This window comes from Salmo salar, chromosome ssa18 (genome assembly GCF_905237065.1).
Source record: "Salmo salar chromosome ssa18, Ssal_v3.1, whole genome shotgun sequence".
NCBI classification, from domain to species: domain Eukaryota; kingdom Metazoa; phylum Chordata; class Actinopteri; order Salmoniformes; family Salmonidae; genus Salmo; species Salmo salar.
The window spans coordinates 10,188,498-10,203,887 of record NC_059459.1 but is presented as its reverse complement, the minus strand read 5'-3'; the positions used below and the strand labels follow the sequence as shown (position 1 = coordinate 10,203,887).

Genomic DNA, 15,390 nt, shown 5'->3' with positions numbered 1-15,390 from the left:
GCTCTTTTTATTGAAGACTGAGGATCTTTGCAATAACGTGACACTTCCTACGGCTCCCATAGTCTCTCAGAGCCCGGGAAAAAGCTGAACGATATCGAGGCAGCCTCTGGCTGAAACACATTATCGCTTTTGGCAAGTGGCCGATCAGAGTACTATGGGCTTAGGCGCGTGCCCGAGTCGACCGAATGCTTTATTTTCTTTCGTCTGTTTACCTAAACGCAGATTCCCGGTCGGAATATTATCGCTTTTTTTATGAGAAAAATGGCATAAAAATTGATTTTAAACAGCGGTTGACATGCTTCGAAGTACGGTAATGGAATATTTAGAATTTTTTTGTCACGAATTGCGCCATGCTCGTCACCCTTATTTACCCTTTCGGATAGTGTCTTGAAAGCACGAACAAAACGCTGCTGTTTGGATATAACTATGGATTATTTTGAACCAAACCAACATTTGTTATTGAAGTAGAAGTCCTGGGAGTGCATTCTGACGAAGACAGCAAAGGAATAACATTTTTCTTATAGTAAATCTGACCTTGGTGAGTGCTAACCTTGCTGGGTGTCTAAATAGCTAGCCCTGTGATGCCGGGCTATCTACTGAGAATATTGTAAAATGTGCTTTCACCGAAAAGCTATTTTAAAATCGGACATAGAGTGCATAGAGGAGTTCTGTATCTATAATTCTTAAAATAATTGTTATGCTTTTTGTGAACGTTTATCGTGAGTAATTTAGTAAATTCACCGGCAGAGTTCGGTGGGAATGCTAGTCACATGCTAGTCACATGCTAATGTAAAAAGCTGGTTTTTGATATAAATATGAACTTGATTGAACAAAACATGCATGTATTGTATAACATAATGTCCTAGGGTTGTCATCTGATGAAGATCATCAAAGGTTAGTGCTGCATTTAGCTGTGGTTTGGGTTTATGTGACATTATATGCTAGCTTGAAAAATGGGTGTCTGATTATTTCTGGCTGGGTACTCTGCTGACATAATCTAATGTTTTGCTTTCGTTGTAAAGCCTTTTTGAAATCGGACAGTGTGGTTAGATTAACGAGAGTCTTGTCTTTAAAATGGTGTAAAATAGTCATATGTTTGAAAAATTGAAGTTTTTGCATTTTTGAGGTTTTTGAATAACGCGCCACGGGATTACACTGGCTGTTACGTAGGTGGGACGATTTGGTGCCACCTACCCTAGAGAGGTTAAAGTGACTATGTATAGATAATAAACAGGGAGTAAAAGAGGGTGGTGACAATGCAAGTAGTCTGGGTAGCCATTTGACTAGCTGTTCTGGAGTTTTATGGCTTGAGGGTAGAAGCTTTTGGTGCGGTAGCAGAGAGAACAGTCTATGACTATGGTGGCTGGAGTCTTTGACAATTTTTAGGGCCTTCCTCTGACACCGACTGGTATAGAGGTCCTGGATGGCATGGAGCTTGGCCCCAGTGATGTACTGGGCCGTATGCATTACCCTCTGTAGTGTCTTGTGGTCGGAGGCCGAGCAGTTGCCATACCAGGTAGTGATACAACCAGTCAGGATGCTCTCGATGGTGCAGCTGTAGAACTTTTTGAGGATCTGAGGACCCATGCTAAATCTTTTCAGTCTCCTGAGGGGGAATAGGTTTTGTCGTGCCCTCTTCATGACTGTCTTGGTGTGCTTGAACCATGTTAGTTTGTTGGTTTTGGGGACATCAAGGAACTTGATGCTCTCAACCTGCTCCACTACAGCCCCGTCGATGAGAATGGGGGCCTGCTCGGTCCTCCTTTTACTGTAGTCCACAATCTTCTCCTTTGTCTTGATCACATTGAGGGAGAGGTTGTTATCCTGGCACCACACGGCCATGTCTCTGACCTCCTCCCTATAGGCTGTCTCATTGTTGTCGGTGATCTGGACTACCACTGTTGTGTCATCGGCAAACTTCCTGAGGGTGTTGGAGTCGTGCCTGGCCATGCAGTCGTGAGTGAACAGGGAGTACAGGAGGGGACTGAGTAGCCCTGAGGGGCCCCTGTGTTGAGGATCAGCGCGGCAGATGTGTTGTTACCTACCCTTATAACCTGGGGACGGCCCGTCAGCAAGTCCAGGATCCAGTTGCAGAGAAAGGTGTTTAGTCCCAGGGTCCTTAGCTTAGTGATGAGCTTTGAGGGCACTATGGGGTTGAACGCTGAGCTGTAGTCAATGAATAGCATTCTCACATAGGTGTTCCTTTTGTCCAGGTGGGAAAGGGCAGTGTGGAGTGCAATAGAAATTGCATCATCTGTGGATCTGTTGGGGCGGTATGCAAATTCGAGTGGGTCTAGGGTTTCTGGGATAATGGTGGTGTTGTGAGCCATGACCAGCCTTTCAACGCACTTCATAGCTACATATGTGAGTGCTACAGGTCGGTAGTCATTTAGTCAGGTTACCTTGGTGTTCTTGGGCACAGGGACTATGGCGGTCTGCTTGAAACATGTTGGTATTACAGACTCAGTCAGGGACATGTTGAAAATGTCAGTGAAGACACCAGTTGGTCAGCGCATGCTCAGAGTACAAGTCCTGGTGATCCGTCTGGCCCTGCAGCCTTGTGAATGTTGACCTGTTTAAAGGTCTTACTCACATCAGCTACGGAGAGTGTGATCACACAGTCATCCGGAACAGCTGATGCTCTCATGCATGCTTCAGTGTTGCTTGCCTCGAAGCGAGCTTAGAAATAATTTAGCTCATCTGGTAGGCTCATATTACTGGGCAGCTCGCTGCTGTGCTTCCCTTAGTAGTCTGTAATACTTTGCAAGCCCTGCCACATCCGACGACCGTCGGAGCCGGTGTAGTACGATTCAATATTAGTCCTTTATTGACGCTTTACCTGTTTGATGGTTCGTCGGAGGGCATAGCAGGATTTCCAAAAAGCTTTTGGGTTAGAGTCCTGCTCCTTGAAGCGGCACCTCTACCATTTAGCTCAGTGCGGATCTTGCCTGTAATCCATGGCTTCTGGTTGGGTTATGAACATGCAGTCACTGTGGGGGCGATGTCATTGATGCACTTATTGATGAAGCTTGTGACTGATGTGGTATACTCCTCAATGCCATCGGAAGAATCTCGGAACATATTCCAGTCTGTGCAGGCAAAACAGTCCTGTATCTTAGCATCTGCGTCATCTGATCACTTCTTTATTGACCGAGTCACTGGTACTTCCTACTTTAGTTTTTGCTTGTAAGCAGGAATCAGTAGGATATAACTATGGTCAGATTTGTCAAATGGAGGGTGAGTGACAGCTTTGTATATGTCTCTGTGTGTGGAGTAAAGGTGGTCTAGAGTTTTTTTCCCTCTGGTTGCACATTTAACATGCTGGTAGAAATGAGGTAAAAAGGATTTAAGTTTCCCTGCATTGAAGTCCCCGGCCACTAGGAGCACCGCCTCTGGATGAGCGTTTTCATGTTTGCTTATGGCCGTATACAGCTCATTAAGTGTGGTCTTAGTGCCAGCATCAGTTTGGGGTGGTAAACAGATAACTACGAAGAATATAGATGAAAACTCTCCTGGTAAATAGTGTGGTCTACAGCTTATCCTGAGATACTCTACCTCAGGCAAGTGAAACCTCGAGACTCCCTTACTATTAGATTTCGTGCACCAGCTGTTCTTTATAAATATACACACACCGCCACCCCTTGTCTTTCCAGAGGCGGCTGTTCCATCTTGCGGATGCAGCGTAAAACCCACCAGCTGTATGTTATTCATGTTGTCGTTCAGCCACGACTCGGTGAAACATAAGATATTACAGTATTTAATTGTTGGTAGGACATATTTCATTGTAGTTCTTCTATTTTGTTATCAAATGTTTGTACGTTGGCTAATAGGACTGATGGTAAAGGCAGATTACCCACTCGCCGACGGATCCTTACAAGGCACCCCGACCTACCTCCCCGATATCTCCGTCCCTTTCTCCTGCGTATGACAGGGATGAAGGCCTTGTCATGTGTCTGAAGTAAATCCTTTGCGTCCGACTCGTTTAAAAAAAAATCTTCTTCCAGTACTAGGTGAGTAATCGCTGTCCTGATATGTAGAAGCTCTTTTCAGTCATAAGAAACGGTGGCAGAAACATAATATACAAAATAAGTTATATGGCATCTTGGGACTGTAATCTGCCCAGTCCTACAGAGGGGCACATACACATGATTGAAGAGAATTAACATTTGGGAATGACTTGATTGACAGGACTGCTACTTTAGCGCATTATCAAGAAGCATCCCCTTCCCTTCTTCCTCTCTCTTCCATCTCTCTCTTTCTAAGCTGATTGGGATGTGCTTTGTTCAGCTCTGGCTCTGCGAGTTTGGAGGGGTACTTCTGACTGTTGCACGAAGGCCCTTGAGCCTTGTTGTGAAGGCTATTAGAGGAAGTTGGAGAGAAAGAGAAAGAGAAAGTTACTACAGAGAGACATATAGATCTTTCTTTGGTCCCAGCACAACTTTCACTGCACACAAGCAGCTACTGCACTGAGAAAGGGATAGTTGCAGAGGAATGCTTGACACAGTACACTCTGCTTGCATTACATCATGTGTACTCATGTCCCTGGCCATACAGTGGCTTGCGAAAGTATTCACACCCCTTGGCATTTTTCCTATTTTGTTGCCTTACAACCTGGAATTAAAATGGATTTTTGGGAGGTTTGTATCATTTGATTTACACAACATGCCTACCACTTTGAAGAAATATATTTTTTCTTGTGAAACAATCAAGAAGTAAGACAAAAAAAAGAAAACTTGATCGTGCATAACTATTCCCCCCCCAAAAAAAAAGTCAATACTTTGTAGAGCTACCTTGGCAAGCCTCTGGGGGTATGTCTCTATAGTTTGGCACATCTAGCCACTGGGATTTTTGCCCATTCTTCAAGGCAAAACTGCTCCAGCTCCTTCAAGTTGGATGGGTTCCGCTGGTGTACAGCAATCTTTAAGTCATACCACAGATTCTCAATTGGATTGAGTTCTGGGCTTTGACTTGGCCATTCCAAGACATTTAAATGTTTCCCCTTAAACCACTCAAGTGTTGCTTTAGCAGTAAGCTTAGGGTCATTGTCTTGCTGGAAGGTGAACCTCCGTCCCAGTCTCAAATCTCTGGAAGACTGAAACAGGTTTCATGGTGATCTCAGGGTGATGAGAGGTGTTGGGATTGCGCCAGGCATAGCGTTTTCTTTGATGGCCTAAAAGCTCAATTGTAGTTTCATCTGACCAGAGTACCTTCTTCCATATGTTTGGGGAGTCTCCCACATGCCTTTTGGCGAACACCAAACGTGTTTGCTTCTTTTTTTCTTCTTTTTTCTTTGTCTCAGTATCGTTTGGCTGACCTGGAACGGGGTCAAAGGTGGGGAAATTCTTGTTGAGTTTGTCAAGGTATTCCGCACCAAGCGGGTGGAGAGGGTTGGCTTCATCCTGTGGAGAGATTGGGACCGAAAAGCCAAGAGAAGAAGCCAAGCCTTGTTGTTGTTGGCCAAGAGGCGCCATATTACTCAGTGCTGAAGGTCCAAGAGGATAAGACCGAGGGACACATGAGGGAGGCAAGGTCTGAAACCTATTGTCTTCACTCCTGTGAGTACAGGGCTCCGGTTGCTTGGATGGGTAGTCGCGCTGTAGAGTGTGACCATTCTGGATTTCCTCCAGATGGTACCTAAGGGTGGTATTCTGCTGCATTGCAGAGTCCACTTGAGCACTTAGAGTGCTGATTTTGGACACGTGAGTGTCACACCTGCTCCTTTCGGTCTCAAACTTATCTGTCATGGTTTGCAGATAGAGGTCTTGAGTACGGAGCGAGAGATTCAGTGATGAGATTTCCTCTGCTTGCTTAGAAATCAATATTTCCATCCTCATCACCTGAGTTCTCTCATCATTCATTTGGTCAGTGACTTCAATAAGTTCTGCTGATTTGTCATCCAACTTTGTCATTGTGTTCATTAACTGATCGTCTTTGGTCTGTAGCGCTTTGAGGAGAACCGTGTTATTTTGAGTAACATTCAACAAAACAGCATGCATGTTGTCAAGTTGAGCACTCCTGTTTGTAGATACCTCTTCAGATTTATCTAGTTTGGCGTGGACATCATCGTATTTAGTTTTGGCTAAATCGAGTTGTTCCTGTAGCATATGATTTTGTTCTTGTAGAAAACTATTTTGTTGAAGAGCTTGTGCTTGTTCATCGTCATACGTTTTTGCAATTACATTTAATTGTTCAGTTTTCAAACGCAGTTCCATAGCTAGCAGAATTTTTCCCTTTTCTGCATTTGTCATTGGTTTCCCGGTTCTCTCCACCTGTCCCTTTATGTCTACCGTTACTTGTTCGTGCTTCAGCTGTGCACTGCGGTATTGGACAGATGCCAATCTCGGATGGCAAGACATCAGAGCTAGACTGGAGAGAACCTTTACGAGGCCTGCGCCCGATGGTTGATTTTGGAAAGCATCGTTGTCTGCTTTTCCACTAATGGCATAATTAGGGTTGTTATCGCTGCTGAGGTCAGAGATCAATCCATTTACGTGTGGAGGTTCACTAATTAGCGGGCGAGTGGGGACCACCCCCTCTGATAGCTTGCACATTATTAGAACATTTGAAAGGAAAAATGTTTTTCCTAATTTTCCAAAATTTGGTTTTGGAATGTTGGGAGCTGCAAAGACGATTTTAATCTATTTATAGACGTTAATGAACCATCAGTACTGTACAGTACTGTGGAAGTTGGACGTGAATGAATTTGCAAAAGCAAATTGAATTAATCAATGCCAATGATTAGTCCTACCTGGATAGGCTATCTGGGTATTAAACTTGAATTACCTGAGAGGTTGCTTCATCCAGGTTAATATGCAAAGTTTAAGTTGTCTCATTTAATTGGAAGAACCTAGAAAGGTTACTCTAGAAGTTAGTCTTGACGGACAGAAATAGTACCGTTTGGCCTAACGGACAAAATCTGGAATTTATCCCTCACTGCTATCGACATTCGACCGGAGCCACTCTAAATAGCTTGTTCCAATGTAAAATACACACACACAATTTGTTTAGATAGCAGCCTGTTTGTACAATTCTGTTTGCACAATTGAAATATAGAATTCAACAGCAAAGTCCAATTATATCTTAGATTCCTCGCACGGGGGCTCCATATATGTCGTGTCTTTGGGCACCATTAAACTGAAGACATGTTTATCAAATAACTCCCTGTAATTATTATTACGCGATTAAACTGATTAATCGTTTAACTCTATTAACTAGGAGATCGGGGCACCAAGGAAAATATTCAGATTACAAAGTTATAATTTTCCTAATATAACTTTCCTATATTATAACATTATATTATATTATAGTATCTGACCAATTATCTTCTGGTTTAAATGGTGTATTCTTTACCTCGTCCAGTCTCATTCCAAACGTCGTAAATTGTTGTTATCTGCACGAACCCAGTCTTCACTAAGTCATCCATACATCAATTGTCTTAAAATAATTTATTTACTAAACAAAGTAATTCACAGAAAGCATACAAACAGTAGTTATCGTTGTAATATTCATATGTGAATACATACTGAATTATAATTGGATGCATTTTACCGCCGTATCATACTGTGCGGTGATTGGTTAAGACCACCCAGACGGTTAGGTCATGGGCAGTTGATCGTGGTTGGAGATAGGCTAACATGTAGTTGTAGCTAGTTAATAAAGAGTTATGTTAAGAAACATCCTGTAGTTCTGCGTTTTATTATTTTGTACAAAGTGTACAAAACAAAACATGGTGTCAGAGTAAATGGTCTTAAAAGATGGATTTTTCTGGAGTTCCTTCACCTCGAATGGACTGGGAGTCTACAAACTTACCCGATGCATGGCGTAAGTACAAACAGCATGTGGAGCTAATGTTCACGGGTCCCCTGAAGGAAAGAGGAGAAGAGGAAAAATGTAGCTACCTGCTCCTCTGGATCGGTGAAAAAGGGAGAGATATTTACAACACATGGACACTTACCGAGGCTGAATCAAAGGTACTGAAAACATACTACGATCGTTTTGAAGCATATGTTGTGCCGAAGACTAATACAATTTTCGCTAGGTACAAATTCCATGAGAAAGTACAGGGAGCTAGCGAGTCTTTTGACCAGTTTGTGACTGAGCTGCGTCTGCTTGTGCAAGACTGTGATTATGCAAACAAGGATGAGATGGTCAGGGACCATATTGTATTTGGAATACACTCACCGCGAGTGAGAGAGAAACTTTTGAATGTTGGGTCTGAGCTAACGCTGGACAAAGCTATCGACATAGCCAGATCTCACGAGCTAGCACAGGCTCAGATGAAAACCATTTCGCGCCGCAGCACGAGCGCATCACGTGAACAAGCAGTGCACGCAGTCAGGCAGACATCAAAGCACACCTCCGGTGCCCAGAGAGAGCGTTTCAGAACGGAGAAAGACATAACTCCAAAACAGAGCGACACAGACTCAAAACGCCCCAAAACATGTGGATATTGTGGATACAAAGTGCATGGCGAACAAGGAAATTGCCCAGCTAAAGGCAAACAGTGTACTAAATGTGGTAAATGGAATCACTTTGCAAAAGTGTGCAGAGCTTACCGTGGAAAAACACTACACACAGTGAGTGAAGATGAAATGTCAATCAAAGAGTCAAATGATGATGAACTGTTTATTGATTCAGTGACACAGAAAAGTCACATATCAGAGACAGAGCAAGCCTTTGCTGACATTGAGATAGGAACACAAGGCACAAAGCTAAAGTTCAAACTAGACACTGGTGCACAAGTAAACATTATTCCTCTGAATAAGTACCGCAGCTTGACATCTGAGTGCGAGCTACAGCCCACCATGCGCAGACTGAATGGTTATGGTGGTGAACAGCTCCCAGTAAAAGGCACATGCACTTTCAAATGCAAATACAAGGAAAGTGACATGATGTTGGACTTTTACGTTGTTGACACTAGAGCACCTGCAGTGCTAGGTCTTAAAGCATGTTTAGACATGGACCTCATCAAGCTAGTTTTATCAGTAACAGCACCAGTAGAGACAGAAAATGTACTGGAGGAGTTTGCTGATGTCTTTACAGGAATAGGATTATTCCCAGGAGAATGTACCATTCACCTTGACCCAGACGCAACCCCTGTGGTCTACCCACCGAGAAAGATTCCCCTTGCTCTCCGTGCCCGTCTGAAGAAAGAGTTGGAGAGCATGGAGCAATCTGACATAGTCACCAAGGTTACAGAACCGACTGACTGGGTAAACGCGTTAGTGGTGGTGGAGAAACCACGCACAGGCAAGCTCCGAGTATGCCTCGACCCAAGAGACTTGAACAAGGCTATCAAACGGCCCCATTACCCTTTACCGACGCTAGATGGTATCACGCACAAGCTAGCGGGAGCACACTACTTCAGTGTCATGGACGCTAGATCAGGCTACTGGGCTATCAAGCTCACAGAAGAGTCATCTAAGCTCACAACATTCAACACACCGTTTGGACGCTACAGGTTCCGTCGCCTGCCTTTTGGGATTATCTCAGCCCAAGACGAGTTTCAGCGAAAGATTGACGAAGTATATGAAGGCCTCGACGGAGTTGTGGCAATTGTGGACGACATCCTTGTTTATGGTCGAACCAAAGAGGAGCACGACCGAAACCTCCGCGCGATGCTGCAAAGGTCCCGCGAGAGAGGAGTCCGGCTCAACCCCGAGAAGAGCACAGTCAGCGCTACAGAGGTCAGCTACTTCGGACATCTTCTCACAGCGAATGGAATCAAGCCAGATCCACAGAAGATCTCAGCCATAAAAGAAATGGAGCCACCAAAGAACCGTGCAGAGCTGGAAACAGTGCTTGGCATGGTCAACTACTTAGCCAAGTTCGCACCCAGCCTCTCCAATGCTAATGCACCCCTGCGTCAACTGCTAAAGCAGTCCAGTGAATTTCTTTGGGACAAGCAACACGACATTGCTTTCCAGAATGTGAAAGACTTGATCACGAGAGAACCAGGACCAATCCTTGCCTACTACGACCCCAACAAAGAGCTCAGACTCCAAGTGGACGCGTCGAAGTATGGACTAGGTGCAGTGCTACTGCAAGAAGGAAAGCCCATCGGCTACGCTTCCAAATCTCTCACAGACTGTGAAATCAACTACGCTCAAATCGAAAAGGAGCTCTATGCCATTCTGTTCGGATGTAAACGTTTCCATCAGTACGTATATGGACGACAAGTCATTGTGGAATCCGACCACAAGCCCCTTGAGTCAATCATGAGGAAACCACTAGCTGCAGCCCCGCCAAGGCTACAGAGAATGATCCTTCAACTACAAAAATACGACTTCACAATCACTCACCGTCCAGGCAAAGACATCCCTGTCGCAGACACACTCTCCAGGAAGTTTCTTACCTACAAGGACAGCAGCCTCAGTGAGGGCATGGACATGCAAGTGCACACTGTGTACAGCAACTTACCAGTTAGTGACACGAAACTGAAGGAGATCCAAGCAGAAACAGACAAGGACTCACAACTCACACAGCTGAGGAAAGTCATACAGGATGGATGGCCTGAGGAGAGGAGAAAATGCCCTCAGAGCGTCTCAGAATTCTGGAACCATCGTGATGAACTATCACAGATCAACGGAATCATTTTCAAAGGAGAGAAAATCATTATTCCTACCAGTCTCAGAGAAGAGATTTTGACAAAGATCCATGCTGGACACATGGGCATGGAAAAGTGCAAACAGAGAGCACGGGACATTTTGTTTTGGCCTGGAATGTGCAAACAAATAGAGGACATTGTTGGTAGATGCACCATCTGTCTTGAAAGACGCCCCTCAAACACCAAAGAGCCAATGTTACCTCACTGTATCCCAGACCGACCCTGGCAGGTTGTGGCAACCGATCTGTTCACCTGGAACAACGAGGACTACATCGTAACAGTGGACTACTACAGCAGATACTTCGAACTCGACAAGCTTCACAGCACCACATCTGCAGCTGTGATACACAAGCTGAAAGCAGCCTTCGCCAGGCATGGCATTGTAGAGACTTTAATATCTGACAATGGGCCCTGTTACAAATCAAATGACTTTGAATCCTTCACAAAAGCATGGGAGTTCACACATGTCACCACAAGCCCACATTACCCTCAAAGTAATGGCCTTGCTGAAAAATCTGTGCAGATTGCTAAATCACTCATGGACAAAGCAAAAGCAGACAAGAGAGACCCCTACCTCAGTCTCCTTGAATACCGCAACACTCCAGTTGACAACTTCAAATCACCAGCCCAGCTGTTGATGAGCCGCAGACTTCGCTCAACCCTTCCCAGCACCAACCAGCAGCTGCAACCTGAGGTTGTCAGCTACAAGGAAATGCATGAAAAACGTGCACAGAGACAACAACAACAAAAGCGATACTACGACAGGTCAGCTAGACCACTGCCACCACTGATCGACGGAGAGTCAGTTAGAATCCAGGAGCATGGCCTCTGGAAACCAGCAGTCGTCATCCAGCCAGCTGACACTGAACGTTCATATCACGTCCGCACAGCAGAAGGAGCAGTGTACCGCCGCAATCGTCGTCACTTACTGAACACAAAAGAACAACACACTGATGAGATGAACTGTTCCCCTGAAAGAGAACGTGATGGACTAAACACACACACAGCACAACATACACCACACTTACCTGCAACACCACAAGAGCTGTTGACTGACACAGAAGCATGCTCAACATCATATCGCACAAGGTCAGGAAGAGAGGTCAAGCCCAGAGCTGTCCTCGACCTGTGAAATGTCAAAGGGTGTAGGCGGATCGCTGCCCTAAAAGCGTTCCAGACTGTAAACTTGTTATTGAAAGTTCACTTGACATGCTTTGGTATTGTATTTGTTTGAAATGTTAAGATGTCATTTCTACAGTGAAAGCTGAGTTGCTGAGAATCCCTTGTTTAAAAAGTTGGATCATTGTTTCAGAGTCTATGTTGATTCAGTTGGTGTATTATGCAATATAAATGGTTACTTGCCTTGAGTTCAAACTACAGAGCACGTATCCAAAAGAAAAGCTTCGAATATGTAAAACATTTGTATTTTGTTTAAAAGAAGGGGGATGTAATATTCATATGTGAATACATACTGAATTATAATTGGATGCATTTTACCGCCGTATCATACTGTGCGGTGATTGGTTAAGACCACCCAGACGGTTAGGTCATGGGCAGTTGATCGTGGTTGGAGATAGGCTAACATGTAGTTGTAGCTAGTTAATAAAGAGTTATGTTAAGAAACATCCTGTAGTTCTGCGTTTTATTATTTTGTACAAAGTGTACAAAACAAAACAATCGTTACAAAGAATTGGTAGAGTAATGTGCCCTAGTGGGCTAAACCGGCATGGCGGCTTGTTAAACAAAAGAGTAGTGGGGGGTCAGTTGAGAAGGCACAACAGAGTTGATAAATATTAACAATTGATATGCTAAACCTTTGCACATGAACGCTCACTCATTCGGGAACAATAGTAATCAATATATATTTACGCTCAGTGTGTCGTCGGGATCCTTGTTGGAGAGTTTTTGTCCGTGTTCTCTCTCTCTCTCTCGGTTAGAATGGATCTTTCACAGCGACATTCGTTCATGTCATTATAGAATGGATGTTTCGTCGGTCTTCGTGTTCAATGATACCGAATTTCTAGCTGCAGACTATTAATTAATATCAAAGACTTGTTATCATTCTGTCGGTATCGATGGTTAACCTGTTAGGTCTAGGGGGCAGCATTTGCACGACTGGATAAAAAAAATGTACCCGATTTAATCTGGTTACTAATCCTACCCAGTAACTAGAATATGCATATACTTATTATATATGGATAGAAAACACTCAAAAGTTTCTAAAACTGTTTGAATGGTGTCTGTGAGTATAACAGAACTCATTTGGCAGGCAAAACCCTGAGACATTTTCTGACAGGAAGTGGATACCTGATGTGTTGTATTGACTTTAAACCTATCCCATTGAAAAACACAGGGGCTTAGGAATATTTTGGCACTTCCTATTGCTTCCACTAGATGTCACCAGCCTTTACAAAGTGTTTTGAGTCTTCTGGAGGGAGATCTGACCGAACAAGAGCCATGGAACGATGATGTCCCATTAGACACCTGGCGCGCGAGTTCATGTTGGGTACCCTCGTTCCAATACGTTATAAAAGAGTATGCATTCGTCCACCTTGAATATTATTCATGTTCTGGTTAAAAAGGCCCTAATGATTTATGCTATACAACGTTTGACATGTTTGAACGAACGGAAATATATTTTTTCCCCTCGTTCATGACGAGAAGTCCGGCTGGCTTACATCATGTGCTAACGAGACGGAGATTTTTGGACATAAATGATGAGCTTTTTTGAACAAAACTACATTCGTTATGGACCTGTGATACCTGGAAGTGACATCTGATGAAGAGAATCAAAGGTAATGGATTATTTACATAGTATTTTCGATTTTAGATCTCCCCAACATGACGTCTAGTCTGTATCGCAACGCGTATTTTTCTGGGCGCAGTGCTCAGATTATTGCAAAGTGTGATTTCCCAGTAAGGTTATTTTTAAATCTGGCAAGTTGATTGCGTTCAAGAGATGTAAATCTATAATTCTTTAAATGACAATATAATATTTTACCAATGTTTTCTAATTTTAATTATTTAATTTGTGACGCTGACTTGACTGCCGGTTATTGGAGGGAAACGATTTCCTCAACATCAATGCCATAGTAAAACGCTGTTTTTGGATATAAATATGAACTTGATAGAACTAAAAATGCATGCATTGTCTAACATAATGTCCTAGGAGTGTCATCTGATGGAGATTGTAAAAGGTTAGTGCATCATTTTAGCTGGTTTTATGGTTTTGGTGACCCTGTCTTTGACTTGACAAAACATTACACACAACTCTTGTAAATGTACTGTCCTAACATACTCTAAATTTATGCTTTCGCCGTAAAACCTTTTTGAAATCGTAAAACGTGGTTAGATTAAGGAGATGTTTATCTTTCAAATGGTGTAAAATAGTTGTATTTTTGAAAAATTTGAATTTTGACATTTATTTGGATTCAAATTTGCCGCTCTTGAAATGCACCTGCTGTTGATGGAGTGCACCACGGGTGGCACGCTAGCGTCCCACCTAGCCCCAAGAGGTTAAACTTCAGTAGAGGGATGCATGGTCAAACCTATTGGCCAACTCGTAATGGAGTGGAGGCCTGATCTCAAGAAAGAAATTCTGGGTGGGGGTTTTATACTGAACATAGAAAAGCCTGTCACATGATGCCTTGTCCTGTCTGTGTCCCGGGGGGCGTGCCGATGACTGAGTTAAGCTTTGTACAGAAATACAATTCTCTCACATTAACATCAGTACATAGCATCTCCAAATAACTTTAATCTTATTAAATCATTTTATACAACCATTAGATGTAAGTCTCATCGCTGAGGCTAGTATATAAACCTTAGTATGGTAATATGGCCATATTGTCTCTAATGAGCCTCACAAAATTGTACCAAGCGGACCAGTTTGTAGCTGGATTCTTCACTGATCTTTTATACCTTCTCCAGAACATAAATGTCGTTCGGTTCTCCAATTCTGTGAGGTGGAAGAATCCTTTGTTCTCTCCATGAAAACACTCTGTCTCTTTATACTGGGGCCATGAGGCAGGACATTCTCCTTTGGAATTTTACGACCGCCTTCACACAGCCTTGTGTCAGAAGTATAGAGGTCGGGGGATGTTGCATAGAAAACCCAGAGGGCAACGTCATGACACTGTATAATGTGGCAGAATATGTGACACTTAGATTGCACACAGGTGGACTTAATTTAGCTAATTATATGACTTCTGAAGGTAATTGGCTGCACCAGATCTTATTTAGGGGCTTCATAGCAAAGGGGGTGATTACATATGCACGCACCACTTTTCCGTTTTACATTTTTTCGATTTTTTGAAACAAGTTATTTCTTTCATTTCTCTTCACCAATTTAGACTATTTTGCGTATGTCCATTACATGAAATCCATATAAAAATAGATTTAAATAACAGGTTGTAATGCAACAAAATAGGGGAAAAAACCAAGGGGGATGAATACTTTTGCAAGGCACTGTATGTGGCAAGATTTTTTTTTTTTTTTAGGAGAATGCCAGTACATCCTGCTCTGTACCATAATACTACTAAATGGCATATTATTATTATGATTATTATTAGTAGTAATAATAATATATGCCATTTAGAAGAAGCTTTTATCCAAAACGAGAGTCATCATACACACATTTTACATGGGTGGTCCCAAGAATCAAACCCACTATTCTGATATTGCAAGTGCCATGCTCTACCAACTTAGCTATACAGAACCACTGTACCACTCACCAAAGCTCTTCTGACACACAATCCTGCTGTCTATGTCCAGTGCACAGAAATATG

At 43.1% G+C, this 15,390-nt stretch overlaps 1 protein-coding gene across 2 annotated transcripts in view; it reads left to right on the top strand.

Moving 5' to 3' along the window:
* LOC100136521 (vertebrate ancient opsin) overlaps positions 1–15,390 on the top strand; it is a 57,989-nt gene that overhangs the window by 8,891 nt on the left and 33,708 nt on the right.